The sequence below is a fragment of the Girardinichthys multiradiatus genome, chromosome 7 (assembly GCF_021462225.1).
Source record: "Girardinichthys multiradiatus isolate DD_20200921_A chromosome 7, DD_fGirMul_XY1, whole genome shotgun sequence".
Lineage (NCBI taxonomy): Eukaryota > Metazoa > Chordata > Actinopteri > Cyprinodontiformes > Goodeidae > Girardinichthys > Girardinichthys multiradiatus.
In genome coordinates this window covers 45,291,983-45,308,893 of record NC_061800.1, presented here as the reverse complement: position 1 = coordinate 45,308,893, position 16,911 = coordinate 45,291,983, and positions in this window count along the sequence as shown.

Below are 16,911 nucleotides of genomic sequence, written 5' to 3'. Positions count from 1 at the left end.
ACAGGGTTTTTTCACTTCATGACACCAATTCATAACATGCAAATGCACACAGCTGACTGTAGCATTCCAGATCTTGACTAAAGAGTTACAACTATACAGTAATATTCTGAGAACTGTTTAGGAAAATTATGTGTAGGTGCTTATTATTGAGCATTTAGCTGTTCAAAAAATGTTTATTTCACTTCAGTTACTTAGTTGATTTCATTTTGCTGTAAGTTCAACTATTTGTGTTCCAGAAAAAAAAACAAAAAACATGCAGACCCTGTAGGCTTGGTTACCCAATCTCCTTTCTTAAGTTGGGGTTTAATAATAGGTATCATAAATATGTATGAAGTGATGCTTCACATCCCTAATCAAATCACAGCACTGGATTGGATAATGCATAATTTGTTTGCATGCGTTCACTCTGAGAGAAAGAAAAGCTTCACTTAAACTTCAGCTGTTGCCACAATTTCTCTTTAGCAAACAGGAACATCTTTCATAATTTTATATTCTTGGTAATACAAAGTTACCTTATTCTCAAACACCCCCCTCTATCTTTACATCCTCTCCTAGAGAAGTGGAGATACAAAACTGAGAAGAAGCAGCAGTGATATTAGCTCTTCTTTAATAACTAATCTAAATAACTCACTGTGTATGTAAAAAACACATCAGAGCCAACATGTCTGTTCAGAACAATCAGGAATCAGAATCAGAAAAGCTTTATTGTCAAGTACGTTTTTGGACATACAAGGAATTTGTTTTGGCGTAGTCGGTGCAATACAGTACAAATTAAACAGTATAAACATATCTACAATATAATATAAATATATGTGCACAGTTTTAAGTGAATGAGAGTAAATATAGAGCAGTATTGGGTGCGAGAGCGGTACAACAGTGCAGGTGATCAGTGTGCAAGTATGACAGTGCAAGTAAAGCAGGAGTCCAAGCTGAGCGTTAATGTAACGCATAGAGTTACAGGTTACAAGTGTCCGGTCAGCAAAAAAGGGGGGTGTGGGGGAAAGGGAGAGTGTCAGGGTGGTTTCTGGGCTTTGTTAACAAGGCTGGTGGCAGATGGGAAAAAACTGTTCTTGTGGCGTGAGGTTTTGGTCCGGATGGACCGCAGCCTCCTGCCAGAATGGAGAGTCTCAAAGAGTCTGTGACCGGGGTGGGAGGGATCAGCCAGAATTGTCCCTGCCCGCTTCAGGGTCCTGGAGGTGTACAGTTCCTGGAGCGACAGTAGACTGCAGCCAATCACCTTCTCAGCAGACCGAATGACACGCTGCAGCCTGCCCTTATCCTTGGCTGTAGCAGCGGCGTACCAGATGGTGATGGAGGAGGTGAGGATGGACTCAATGATGGCTGTGTAGAAGTGCACCATCATAGTCTTTGGCAGGTTGAATTTCTTCAGCTGCCGCAGGAAGAACATCCTCTGCTGGGCTTTCTTGATGAGGGAGCTGATGTTTGGCTCCCACTTGAGATCCTGGGAGATGATGGTTCCCAGGAAGCGGAAAGATTCCACAGTGTCAATTGTGGAGTCACAGAGGGTGATGGGGGCAGGTGGGGCTGGGTTCTGCCCAAAGTCCACAACCATCTCCACTGTCTTTAGAGCGTTGAGCTCAAGGTTGTTCTGGCTGCACCAGTCCAACAGACGGTCCACCTCCCATCTGTACGCGGACTCGTCACCATCAGACATGAGTCCGATCAGGGTGGTGTCGTCCGCAAACTTCAGAAGCTTGACAGACTGGTGATTGGAGGTGCAGCTGTTGGTGTACAGGGAGAAGAGCAGAGGAGAGAGAACACAGCCTTGGGGGGAACCGGTGCTGATGGTCAGGGAGTCAGAGACGTGCTTCCCCAGCCTCACGCGCTGCTTCCTGTCAGACAGGAAGTCAGTGATCCACCTGCAGGTGGAGTCGGGCACACTCAGCTGGGAGAGCTTCTCCTGGAGCAGAGCTGGGATGATGGTGTTGAAGGCAGAGCTGAAATCCACAAACAGGATCCTGGCATAGGTTCCTGTGGAGTCCAGGTGCCGGAGGAAGGCATTCAAACGATTTTATCTGCTCAAAATGTCAATGCACATTTGGTCCAAAATCTGCATTATACACAAAAACAGAGATACTGCAGGGCTTCTTTATAGTATCTGCATCACATTTATTTAGGATCTTCTAAACCATGAAACAAAAGGCTGTTAAGACTCTGATTCTAGGTCTGCTGCATGTTGTTTTCGGGGTTTGAGAAACGTTGTCTTTGTTGCCTGCTGCTTACTCTGCTTCTACAATAGAGCACAGTTGTGACTGGTGACAGGTGTGCCCTGTTACCTCATTAATGAGAGGAGCATAAAGAGAGGTCGCTGCCAGTACTCCGTTGCTTGTGTGTTAGCCTATGTGGTAAACCCTAGCCTCCTGAGCTTGTGATAATTCTTATTTTCCTGAAGAACTAGAACTTACCTTCGTTGTGCTCCCTTCTCTATTTGGATTCTGTTTCCAGCTGTTCTTGGCCACAGACACATCCACGACTTCTATGCTGAGATCCTTCACACAAGAACCCAGCTGGCAGCTCCGTGGCTTCTTTCTTGTTCCTGGATCTAGACTCCAAGAGGACCATACTCACCCTCACCCGTGCCGTGGGAAAAACCCAAGGACAGCTAAGAACTTGGTTCCTCTCGAACTCAGCAGACACAGAGACCTCTGAACGTCACACTGACCTCAAGGACGAACTTGCTTGGATCAACAGACAAGGACCACCACTGTCAGGCCCTTCGTCTCTCCCCCTGGAGATTCTTCTACAACCCACCTGTAAGCAAGTAACATCCTTCTTCTTCGGTATTCATTCATTAACTCACCTGTCGTCCTTCCATGCAGTAATGCCACAGCCAATACCGGATAACAGTCCTTTCCACTTCACCCGGCTATAATAAAATCCATTAAACTTATTCTGAGTCTCTCTGAGTGACTTCTTGCATGTGGGTCAAAACCGTGTCCAAATCGATGACAGTTGTAGTTGTCCATTATGATCAATAATTTGGTTTGCACTTAAACTGATGGTTGTTTCTTTTTTTGTAATTTTTTTTTAACATTCAATTTCTAATTTCTTACTGAAACAGTTCTAGGTCAGCCAGCTCTGAATTCTGTTTTCGTTGTTTGTAAACTGTTTGGTCCATTTAGCTAGACTGTGGCTTTTAGCCCACCAAACTTAGTTTGGTTTTCCTTCTCAGCCACCATGAAGCAGAGGGGGTGACTCACTTATCCTGATCTGAAGCAATGTTTTTGAAAGTCGGTAACTGATTTAGCTTCTGTTCCTGTGGGTAGCCTCTAGTTTAAGTCGGAGAGAAAAAAGTGGTATGACTCTGATTTCAATCTGAAAAGACTCACAAAGAGAGGGTTGGCAATTAGAAAAGTTTTAATTATGTGAAATTACATTATTATATCTTTGTCGCTCAGACCTGGGAGGAAGACATGAATGTTGTGAATGATATGAGCTAAGATGATCATTTGTAAGGCTTAGATTTAGAGATGTCTTCCCCTGATCCAACACTGGTGGTGGATTGGCGGCCAGGGAGCGAGAAAGCCAGAATAGATGTGGAGGAAGATGTTGGAGGTGGGGTGGAGGAGGGATGAGCTCAGCTGACAAGCAAGGGGGAACACAGCCAAAGGTCCTTTAAAAACAAGGCGTCGGAAGGTGATTGGATGATGAATAAGGCGGACAGGATGCTGATTGGAAGGCCAGGAGATGCACGGGGAAGTCATTGGACGGTGGAAAAGGCAAGGGTGAGCCTTTCATTCTGAATTTTATTTTAAACTCCATATTACACACACTTGGTTCAGAAAAAGACCACATTGTGTCATAGATCCTCACATGTTTCTTCAAAGAGTTGTCGAAGATGGTGATGGCTGTGAGCCGGAAGGCTCTCATCGTCATACTTCTATACAGAACAGCCAAAATCCCTAATTTCTGTGATATGAATTTTGGAAATTATTCTCTTGCAACCAAGGACAAAAAATGACTGCTTTGGTTAAACAACGTTTTTTGTGCCCCATATTCATGCAGCTTTGAGAACAAGCCTGCTGAACTGGCCATGTCTACTGGTGTGTCTCATAACTCACAATTTGCTCCTGATAGTAAATTTGTCCCATTGTCTTTTAGGTCTTTTAATGGTGTCCTATTAGAAGATCTAAAAGTCTCTCCATTCCTGAATCAGTTCAGGAATGGAGAGACTGGGATATCATGCACTTGAATTATTACCAATAAGAAAACATAACTCTTACTCATACTTAGCCAAACTGTTTGTTTTTTTAAATCCAGCTTGCTTCATACGATAAGGTACCAAAACAAAGCAGCGCTGTCAGTCCCATCACTTCCCATTTGGGTTGTTCTGTCTGCGTCCTGAAGATTTCCAGAGGGTCGTTTTAAAGAGACTGTGGTGGATGTTGCACTGCACTTCTGAACCCAGTCATTCCATGAAAATAAATCAATGCTGCACAAAGTAAAGGGCAGATCAGTCTTACATGGGCTTCTTGTGTTTGATACGCTGAAGTTAAACAACACAATAACAAACATATTGGAGTTTGTGTTCAGTAATGAATCTGCTGGAGTGATTGGCTGGATAAGATTGGTCTGACTGCAGCGCTGTTGCACAGCTCCATCCTCAACCTGAAATCAACCTGGAGGTAATCATTGTATTTGTGTAGCTACAGGAAGACCCAAAGTGTCTGGACTCCTGATTTAGCCTGAGGATATCCTGAACTCCCACCTTCTTAGCTTCTGCTCACCTTTTCTCCTCCTCATCATCAGTGAACGTAGTCCCAGGGCTTTTCACTGACAGCTGGACATATATGTTCAGGTTCAGAGCTAGAGAGGCTCCGTACCTCCCAGATACCAACAACAACAGCAAGCACAGAGCCTAATGTGTTGTGTAAGAACTATTGTAATAAGCATGAACGATATGATGATCTGCAGCAGTTCAGGTAAAAATTATAATAATAATACAATATTAAATTTAAGGAACTGTAAAAAAGAACAAATTGCCTGCAATAACTTACTTGTTTTCACACAGTGCTAGCTCACCTTTAGGTTAGTTCTCTAAGGGGAAAAAAACTACAGCTGCCAATCAGAGAAAACTCAACAATTTTGCTCCATGTCAACACATCTCTCTTTCTGTTCTGCAGACTCTGACACCAGCAAAGCCCTGGGTAGCTGGGTTTCTGCCCAGCATGCAACATGAGTGTCACTTTTAGAATGCAGCTTGACATGGCAGTCCCACAACCGCGCTGCAATTTGTGTGATAAAAGCAGCAACCTCAGACAGTAGAACGGCAACACAAACAGCAAAGAACACGCTTTGTTTATTCCTTTTTCAATTTCCAGCTTAGAACATTGGTAATTTTAGTTTAAAGCAGCTGCTAAAGTGGAAGGTTGCTTCCAGCTTCCTGTTAGGACATGAGCGAAGGATTTTTAGCCCTAATGAAGAACGGTTTTGGTCAGGCTCCAGGTTCCCACTTGAAGGATGCATTGTACTGAAAGCTACCAGCTGAGTTCAAGAAATGAGGTTTTCCTAGTTTAGTAACACACAGGCTAAATATTTGACAGCTCCATGGAGAGAGGAGATGGTTTTGGACATGAGGAAGAACAGCAACAAATCCAGGTAAATACAGAAAAACTGGAAGAACAACAGTAGTTGGAGTAAAATGTTACCTTTTTTAACAACTTGTGATGTCTGGCAATAAGGTCAATAAATACAGTTATGGTTTGTTGGAAACAACATTGAAATCTGGACAATATGAACCTTTCCATCCACCTTCCATATATCTGGTACTCTCACAGGACGCAGCTAATCACAGTTCTTTTGAGTTGATTTATTTGTATTTTCCTTTGTTTTTATCTTTTTATTTGGGTTTTTAATCTAATTCCTTCTTTGGGGTTTTTTCCGTATAGCCTGCACATCTGTAACAGACCATTTAAGCTTTATGTAAGAACACTGCATAGATTTAAACTGGAATAAAAAGCAAGGAAAGAATTTGTGAAGATTACACGGAAAGACTAGAGTGGACAGATTTTGTTATCAAAAATCTTCAGCAATCATTTACAGCCTTATTATTGTAAAAACAGATGTTTCCTGCATATGTTTCCACTGCATCACCTGCTGAAGATGATAAACAGACTTAAATGAGTCCAGTCCAACCCAGTTAGCCAAGCCTGGCCTGCACCAGTGCAGTCTGTACTATGACTGTCATTTCAGGCAACACTAGACAAAATAGGCCAGAAGGATTCCTATTGGTTCACAGTCAGAAACTGTTATTTGTGAAAACTAAAATAATTTGGACTGCCCTCAGAGCCTTTGAGCTGCAAATCACAAAATAATTTATTGCAACCAAAATACAACAATATTGCTTATGTGAACAGTGAAAATGTGCGAAAATCAAGCAGATTGAAACATGAATATAAACAGATGGGTACCAATTAAAGGATTTATCACTGATCACTGATTCGCTAATTAGATGTAAGACAGAATCAGAAACATGTTCCTTCCCATTTTCAATTTCAAATCTACTTTTAATATTTATTTCAAAATTCAGAAGAGGAGAAGATTTATCCCATCAGCAAAGAAATCTGCCTCAGATCTTTGCATAGATGTCTTAGAAAACTTCAGCTCCGATAGAAGCTCTGTATCAAAAGAAACCTGCTAATCAAATGTTCACCTTTCATCAAAAATCAGAAACACTGATTTTGACATAAGCTCAGTACGGATCAGCGGCTGTGTTCTATTAATAGTTCTCAGTGCACACAATAATTGTTGCCTCTGCTGTTGATATGAAGCATGGCTAACATGCCTGGAACACGTCCAGGTCTCCAACGCTGGCAGAGAAATGGGAATATTGACTTAATAATTTACATCATGGAGTTTTTTGCCAATCAACATTGGATGCTAAACATTAATAAGTAAATAAAGATGTCAGCAAACAAACACAGAGCACAGCCAAGTACACTGGCATCAGACAGAGCTGCTGGTCTGTAATGAAGTGCTGAAAGCTGCGTGTATGTAAAATGAAGAATTTATTAAAATAGAACATGTAACTTTTATAAGATGCCTTTTGTGCACTTCAAAAACCAGATGAAAGCCTCATATTTTTCTTTGGAAGTTTTGCAGAAAGTCATTTTCATCTGCGACAGCAGAAAGTGGGCAGCAATGCAGTTGGAGTGACAGCACTGTAATAAACTCTATGTCTTGTAACGTTGAAATGAAAGTTCAAAAGCTGCTTTAAAACTATGAGTAAAGTCAACTTTCTGATTTGCATGGTCTCAACTCTGACAAACAACAATTAACCACTATAAGTAAAACATTGGAAAACAAATAAATCTCAGTTCTGTGTAAAAACTCATAATAACAAGTGGAGTTTAAGAGATAAAATAAGTGCATTCAAACAAAGGGGGCTGTCCATTTTTACAGTGAGGAAGTAGATGATGAAGAAGACTTGATTGGCATACAATGGCTGACGTCTGGCAGGCTCTGCACCACAAACTGCTGCCTTCCCACCATATACAACATAAATGATAGCAATTCTATTTTTGGCTTTTATTCTAGTTATATTGCCCTTCCACGCCTGTTTCTCGGGATGACAATACCGTAAATATATGTCCAATTGCAGCAGTATAATCTTACACAGAACTTTAATAAAATCTTTACTTTGAGCCAATTTATACAGTAAAGACAACCTAAAAAATGACACAGAAATGATAAAAGAAAATTCAACTTTTATTTCAGCTTATTTATATATATCACCTCATATTTTTATAGCACGTGACTGTGACAACGGTACAACTGATGGACCTTTTCAAGGACAAAAATGAACCAAAAAGAGAAAAAAAAACTAAGCTAAAGCTCGGGCTTGATTTTTACAGCTGTCCCTGTTGCTAGGCAACAGAAGATAAGGTAAGGTTGGGAACAGTTGGTGAAGGCTTGACTCTCCAGTTTCACAGCCACTCGCTTCCGGTTTTGTGGTTTTACGATGTGCTAAGGCCCCTGACTACACAGAGTAAAATAGGTGTCAATGAAAAGAAAAGTTACAGATGGCCATTTTGTCTCAATGGTGTTAAGATTTTTTTTTTTTTCCCGCAAGGGGAAAAACAAGCTGGCCAGCCTAACACTGAAAATCAAACTAATGTAACATATTGTTCCCCCTCCAGCTCAGATTTAGTTCCATTAAGCAGGTGTCAAATTCAATTCAATTTAATTCAATTCAGTTTATTTATATAGCGCCAATTCACAACACCTTGTTGTCTCAAGGCACTTCACAAAAGTCAGGTTCATACATTCCAATTAATCCTATTCAGTTATTTATTCAAATTGGATAAAATGTTTTTCTATCTAAGGAAACCCAGCAGATTGCATCCAGTCAGGGATTTGTATGAACAGCATTTATCAGGTAAAAACCTGGTCACCAACACATCAGTCAGTATGAACTTATAGTCACAGCTTAGTCCTGCTCTGGTTCTAATATGCTGTTAATACATCAAACCAAACACATGAAACTACTGACTGACACTTCCTTTCAGAATGAGCTGTTTTAGGGCTTTGTCACTTTTACGCAAATTAGCTGTATTTGGGCACACCCCCAACCAGCACTTTGTACCCATGAAAACACACAATAAGAACTTAAATTTCTGTCATCTGCAGTTTTACCATGAACAGTAGGGACTGAATTTTTCTTCAGGCGAAGTCTTTCTGTAAATCCTGACGTGTTCTGATGTGAGTTCTTAAAGCAGCCTGTGGTGAAGTGATTCGCGCAAACTAGTACTTTCTTCGACAATGTGACTGGAACATTGCCCTCAGAAATAAAATGAAGCTACGGATCTTTGTTATCCAGCAGCGGGAGAGTGTGCATGGACCCATGTGGGTCATTGCAGTCAACAACAGAATTTCTGCTTTTGAGGATAGCAATTATGAAGCAATTTAAGGTCAAACCAGCCAGCAAGACTTGATCCTCTACTGAAAATCAGGTGGGGGGAGCTCCACTTCAGTTGTTAGTTGGGGCGGGACTCAGGTAACATTGCTAGGTGCCACTGTAAAGAAATACAGTAAGATATGTGGTCCCATTTGATAACATGTCTAAAGAAGGGATGTTAGATTTGATCCCAAATTATGGCATCAGGTTCCTAATCAAGGTGTTTTTATTTGAGTATTGTTGTTGCTGTCGCTGTGTTTTGCGTGAGCAGCTAATAAAAGTTAAAGACTCCTTTTTCTCTGCATGGCTTGTAAAAGTGTATGATAGGCCATGCACATTATTTTGTTCATTGACCGAGTATAAATCTGGACTTTACCCTCACAAAGTGTTTTCAACCTTTACAATGACGCTCAGAGTGAAAGAGAAACTGTATTGGCTGCTGCAAACCCAGTCTGTTCTGGGCTCAGAAACCGGTCAGTGAGGGAAACTGTTATCATTATATTCATGACATTCAAAGCAAAATGTTCTTAATATGATTCTGAAGCGGGACAACTACATTTTCTGTAATTTTTATTCAAACACTACTAACTAGAAACACAATTTAAGGATCCAAATGATCAATTAATCATATCAAAACAGAAGAAACAGGATAAGTTTGAGAAGCAAACGAAGGAATCCGTCTGAGAGAAGATCAAACGTAGAATGATTCATTCAAAGGAAAGTTACAGGATGGTTCTGAGGTAGGGTAAGTATATGCGATTAAATGGATCTGATCTTGTTTGGTCCTAGTTGGATCCAGGACCAGTGGTTGATCCTAAGGGGGCTGAAATCTAGCTTTTTTCAATTGGCTAACTGGCCGTCAGATGAGCCAACTCTCATATCTTCCAACTAGTTCTGAGCTTTCTGGTTCAGGTAGGTATCTTTGGAGAGAAGAGATAATGGTTAGTATCTTCCAGGATTACCGGTCTCAAGAGTCTGGTGGTTGAGGCAAACAATAGAGTTACTAACGTGGATTTCAGCAAGATCTGAAACACAGCATTGGATTACAGGCAAGTATGTAAGACAGACTGCTGACCTAAGACACAGTGCTGTCAAAGATGGCTGTGGACGGGTGAGCTGGAGGAGAGGCACAGGTTGGGAGGTTTAGAAGACCACAAACAACGCAATAGGATGCATAGAAGGCAGGAAATTACAAGAAGGCTTGAGACTACCAAGCCCAGAGGGACCATCTTGCAGCTCCTCAAATGCAGACAGCATGATGTAGTAATAAGCACATGTTTACTGATGAAGTCTACACGGCCACAGCATTATGGAGTTGAACCAGGCTTAAGAGGGAGGAAAAGGCACAGAAAACCATACTGCTGGAATATAGTCAGTTATTTTACCAAACTTTACAAAAATCTACTCATGATCACTGTCAGACTGGAACTTGGTATCTGAATCTGAAATGACTCGTATCAGGGACAAACAAATCCTGATCTGAACATCCCATACTTGAATCACTGTGTGCTGGTCACTGGGCAGTGTTTTTAAATGAGCAGGACATGTCTATAATAGAAACTTCAAAACTGATCATTTTTAAGAAAATTACCACAACACTCAGTGTTCATATCTGCAAACATAGATTCATTTCTAGTGAAACTTTGTTTTGTTTTTTTTAAAGGTAGTTCTGTGGGGATGAACTTGCTTTTGGGATCAGCCTCAAATGCCTTTCCATGATATTCCAGTTTTAACTCTTGTTTTTGGATTGAGCCCCAGAGGTTGCAGTCCGCTTTATGAATGCTTGGATTTCATCCAGGCAAAATGATTACATCTACATTCACACAGCTCAGTGAGTTCAAACAGACCAAGAGTCCCAGTAACCCCCAGTTTAGTTTGTATACACCTCACGGAGTCCTTTTTTATGTGTGTGTACAGCCCGTCTGTAGGCGCCTACACAGCGTGAGGTTTAATTATTAAGTGGAAGGAGAGCAGTAGTTTCAACAGAATGTAATTACTTAGATTCACCGATGGATGTAGAAATACTGCTAAGCCTCATAAGTGAATTAGTATACAACCAAAAGTACCAATTTTATTTCTCGTCTTCACAGCTTGGATGGCTGGCAGGATGGATGGCTGGCTGAATAACTGACTGGCTGGCTGGCTGGCTGGCTGGCTGGCTGGATGACTGGCTGGATGACTGGATGGCTGGATGGCTGGCTGGCTGGCTGAATGACTGGCTGGATGACTGGCTGGCTGGATGGCTGGCTGGCTGGCTGAATGACTGGCTGGATGACTGGCTGGCTGGATGGCTGGCTGGCAGGCTGGATGACTGACAGACTGGCTGGCTGGCTGGATGGCTGGCTGAATGACTGGCTGGATGACTGGTTGGATGACTGGTTGGATGGCTGGCCAGATGGATGACTGGCTGGCTGGCTGGCTGGCTGAATGACTGGCTTGATGACTGGCTGGACGAGTGGCTGGCTGGGTGGATGGTTGGCTGGCAGGCTGGATGACTGGCTGGCTGGCTGGCTGGCTGGCTGGCTGGCTGGATAGATGGCTGGCTGGATAGATGGCTGGCAGACTGGCTGGCTGGCTGAATGACTGGCTGGATGACTGGATGGCCAGCTGGCAGGCTGGATGACTGGCTGGCTGGCTAGATAGCTGGCTGGCTGGCTGGCTGGCTGGCTGGCTGGCTGGCTGGCCGGCTGGCTGGCTGGATGGATGGATGGATGACTGGCTGGCTGGCTGGATAGATGGCTGGCAGACTGGCTGAATGACTGGCTGGATGACTGGATGGCCAGCTGGCAGGCTGGATGACTGGCTGACTGGCTAGATAGCTGGCTGGCTGGCTGGCTGGCTGGCTGAATGGCTGGCTGGCTGGCTGGCTGGCTGGCTGGCTGGCTGGCTGGCTGGCTGAATGGATGGATGGATGGATGGATGGCTGAATGGCTGGCTGGCTGGCTGAATGGATGGATGGATGGATGGCTAAATGGCTGGCTGAATGGATGGATGGATGGATGGATGGATGGATGGATGGATGGATGGATGGATGGATTTTCACAGCTGAGCCAAGTAAGGACTCACTTCAAAGTGAGCCAATATGCAGAGGCACTAACTATTAAAATTGGCGTGCTGAGTTCCGACAAGAGTAAATAAAGATAAAAAGCTAATTTATAGGTCCAAGGGTTCCTTCATTGGGATTTTTAAGCATATAGGAGATTCAAGCCTGCAGTTTTTTACCACGAACAAGGACTTTTTCAGTAAGAAATTAATACACTTTGAAACAAAATAGCCATCTTTCATTCTGTTACTATACAGTAGCTGTTTAATTATGCATTCTTTGTATTTTAAGGAATAATTTAAAGAAGCGAAAATCTCCCAACTTGCCGCCTGAATTGGGAAGTCACAGCATTTGGCTCAGTGTGAAGAAATCCTGTGTTTGGTCTGCTGACACGGCATTCACAGCTCCAAGCAACTGTTTGTTTATTCAGACCTTTGTCAAGGTTCCCACCGGCATCCTCCCAGTGTCACTGTCTCTTTGCATCAGCCTCAACGGGGACTGGAGGCACCATGGGAAGTGCAGCAGAATGTTTATGTCAGTGCCTTAAAGTAATCCATGCAGCTTAGCCGACTTGCTGGATGCCTCACGCAGCTGAAAATCCTCCAGGCCACCAAATATTCATCAATATGAATGTGTTAGTGACTCCAACCTGACCCCTTCAATTCACACTTTTCATTATGTTGTTCTCTTCCATCCAGACTGCTCTGCTCATAAAGATAAACTCTGTTAAATGCTGAGGCTGTTTGCATGGACAATACGGGAGTTTGGATTGTATACTTTGACTACAGCTTATACATTCAGTACCGTGAAAGCTAATTGGATTTCTGGTTTGGTTCATTGGTACCTGTGGCTGCAGTAACAGTTCTGTTAACTGAACTGGAAGATACAATGTTTTCTCTAATTCTACCCTGCAAAAAAGGTAATGAAATGCAGAAAATGTCTGAAAACAGACAAAATACTTCACAGATGCTTAGAGCCTCCTTACCAACAGGGCCCCCCAAGAGCACAACAATTTTCAAACAAGTTAGGCTTTTAAACATTATCATTTTGTATGCGTAACCACACAGTCAAAATCACACAAAACATAACTCAATGAACCTTGAAATTTAAAATAATTTAACAACAATCTCAGTAGAAAGATTTTAGAGTGTAATAGTTAATGTTACATTTTGAAAAAGTTTAAACAAACTACTTAAAACTGTGTCAACATTAGAGATAATTTGTGGTTTTCCCTTGACTGTTAGTGTAGCTTCCATTCACTTGTAAAAGATAGTTTCATGTTTGAATATACTTCTTTACAAAATTAATATTGCAAAAAGTTTGAGTCATTCCCTCCATCTTTACATTTTGCTTCCCAGGAGCCACACCGTCTTTTGGCCTCCATTAATAATGTTACTTTTTTCTGTCCAGTTGCTGATTATTTTCCATGTAATGTTTTTTTGTTTGTTTGTAACCTGAAAATGACAAATCTAGGATTGAAAAACAGCAGACATTACACAAACAACCTATATGTTTTCATGGTAAAAGAATTTTAAAAAGAGGGAAAGATTTTAATCAGCTGTGAGTTCATATCAAGTTTTTTGAAACATCCAACACCAACGACAGCTCATCTCCTATGATAGTCATTAACATGGATCGAACTCCCAGGACTTGTGGAGTAAACACTCATTTAATTCATGGTGGTATTGTTTTGTGTGTTTTGGGGGAAATGTTTGTGCGTCTATAGAGCTGATTTTATGTGTGATCAGCTGGTTTAGAATATTATTAAATACAGCTCCTGTTACCAGTGTGTTTCAGAAAGCTGACATGGTGTTCTCTTTCTTTTCTTTAGCCTTCAGGCTTGGTTTATAATTTGTAAATAGTTAAATTTATATTTCAAATTGGCCTGCTCGATCGTGGTTCTTTATAATATTGTAGTTGCGCTTGAGTTTAATTAACTTTTCCCTCCACTACATCCTGGAAAAGCTTCTTATTTCTCTTGTTTCCATGGCCAATTCATGAACATCAGTCTTTTTACGTCACATGTAGTCCCTACTCAGGCCCAGTCGGACCTGCTCAGGAGTAGGTGACCAAAAAAGTAGGTACCAGTACGGAAAAAACAGTAATGAAAACACTAGCAAAGCAGGCCAAGTGGAGTGGAGCCGGCCAAAATAGAGCCAGTGGAAAAAGGGCAATAGTGGAATATACTCCCTGAGTCATGCTGCTTAACTCAGCCCTGAAAGGATATTCTACAATTGCCCATTCTGAACATGAGCCTGTTTGGTCGTGCCGGGAGTATCATGATCCCTCACTGGCCAATTTAAAACTGGCACTTGTACTGCGAGAGCCGGAGACAAAAGGTCCCCGCTAATTTCAGCTCTGACTGAGCAAACATTGATGACACACTGTTTTATTCCAAAGCCTCTCTGCCCTGTTGGCCTCTGCATCGGAATGCAAATGAAGGGTGGAGGATTGTGGATGTTGATGGGGTGCCTGGTAAATATTTAAATTATAGATGCATGGATCGGGCCTAAATTAAGATGGGAATGTGGGGTCTGGGTGGAGACTGCAACAGCATCTTATAAAACGGTCACACAAGCTCCGTCTTTGTGATCTACAGAATCAATATGTACTCTGCTGTCCACTGACTGTTGGCCTGAATTCAGTATGAGCACAGCTTGGACACTGACAAAGTGTGCTAATTTAGGATTTTCCCTGTTGGCTGTTTTTTTTTTTTTCAGATTCCTTGCAGAGACAACTCCAGGATACTATTTTAAACAGGCTTGCTTTGGAAATACATTTAAAAGCGTAGCAACATGTGACCTATGAATATTTCACTTTTTTCATCCTTCTACAACCACTTTGACTTCATCTTATTTGGTCTTTCATTGAAGCCAACTGGGACAGTTTACAGTTAAAAAAAGTGTGAATTTCAGTTATTTATATAAAGTTATAATGATGAGTAAATTGCACAGAACCACATCAATTTGTCCCCAGCAGCAGCTTGTAGATAAAATTATGGCACAGGAGACAGCTCCTCAATACATTGCTCAGGCAAAACAGCTAACCCTGCTAATTGGGCTGAACAAACTAGAAACAGAAAATTCCCAGAGGACAACCCACATTATGCATCACTAATCACAGTCTCACTGTATATTCCTTTAGTGGGAAAGTCCACGAGACACGATATTTTATGTTAACTTAAGCAGAACTAAAACAACCTTCTGTGATGATATTAGGATACAAACCAAATTTGAAATGTATGGTAGTGTTAACAAAAATTAATCTGACTACTAAGAAAAAATTATATTTTTAAGCATTGACATAATGCTACTTATCCGAGAGAAATTCACTACTGTGCTCCTTTTCAATAACTTTACTTAAATTCCAGAGACTCAATGTTCTCCTAACCCAGTTTAGTTATTGTCATTCCAGGCCTGTCATTTACTCACATATTTCACAAAATACATCCAAGCCAAATGGTCTTAATTATCGAGGACCAATCCTGACATAATTAAAAATAAAAATAGCAGAAATATATATATTTTGTTTTTCCTTTTCCTTAGACATGCGTTTCTTTTTACATTTCCTCATCTCTCTTTTTCCTTTACGATATGCATTTCTCCTTCATTATGCAAATGAGGAGCGCTGCCTTCTTCTCTCCAGCTTCTCTACTATTGGTCAATAAACAGGAAGGAGGAGGATCCATGTGCAGGCTGAGGGTGTGTCCCAATTCAGGGGCTGGATCCTTCCAAGGCCGTACTTGTAGGCCAATTACGTCACAGCGCGCCACGGAAGGTCTGTCAAACGAGGCCGACAAATGTGTCCTTCTTTTGCCTGATTTGTAGGATGGGTTTTGAGTATCCTTCGCAGTCCATCATTTCCCATGATTCATTGCGGGTCGAAGCGGTTTGGTCAAGCAGGGGCAGCCATGGCGGACCACAGTGGCAAAAGCTCTGAGTAAACTGTAAAAAATTACACTTTCTGTGACACAAATGAACTTTTACAATGTTTTTAGTGCGGGAATATAACTGTGTAGACGTGAAAAATCTGCTTGATTTATCAAGACATCGCTTAATTTCAAACGTGCTCCGACGTGTTCAGAGTTTTCCGCTCCCACCGTAGTAACTGTCGGCTTGCCTATATATACTGTGAGGAAAATAAGTATTTGAACACACTGCGACTTTGCAAGTTCTCCCACTTAGAAATCATGGAGGGGTCTGAAACTTTCATCTTAGGTGCGTGTCCCCCATGAGAGACATAATCTAAAAAGAAAAGTCCAGAAATCACAATGTATGATTTTTAAATAATTTATTTGTGTGTTACTGCTGCATAGAAGTATTTGAGCACCTGTGAAAATCAATGTTAATATTTAGTACAGTAGCCTTTTACAGAGGTCAAATGTTTCCTGTAGTTTTTCACCAGGTTTGAACAAACTGCAGCAGGGATTATGGCCCATTCCTCCACACAGATCTTCTCCAGATCAGCCAGGTTTCTGGGCTGTCGCTGAGCAACACGGAGTTTCAGCTCCCTCCAAAGATTCTCTATTGGATTTAGGTCTGGAGACTGGCTAGGCCACTCCAGAACCTCGATATGCTTCTGACAGAGCCACTCCTTGGTTTTCTTGGCTGTGTGCTTCGGGTCATTGTCATGCTGAAAGACCCAGCCACGACCCATCTTCAACGCTCTGACTGAGGTAAGGAGGTTTTTGCCCAATATCTGACAATACATGGCCCCGTTCATCCTCTCCTTAATACAGTGCAGTCGTCCTGTCCCCTGTGCAGAAAAACACCCCCATGCTTCACAGTAGGGATAGTGTTTTTGGGATGGTACTCATCATTATTCGTCCTCCAAACACGGCGAGTTGGAATTAAGACCAAAAAGTTCAATTTTGGTCTCATCTGACCACAGAACTTTCTCACAGGATCTGGATCATCCAATTGGTCATGGGCAAACATAAGACGGGCCTGGA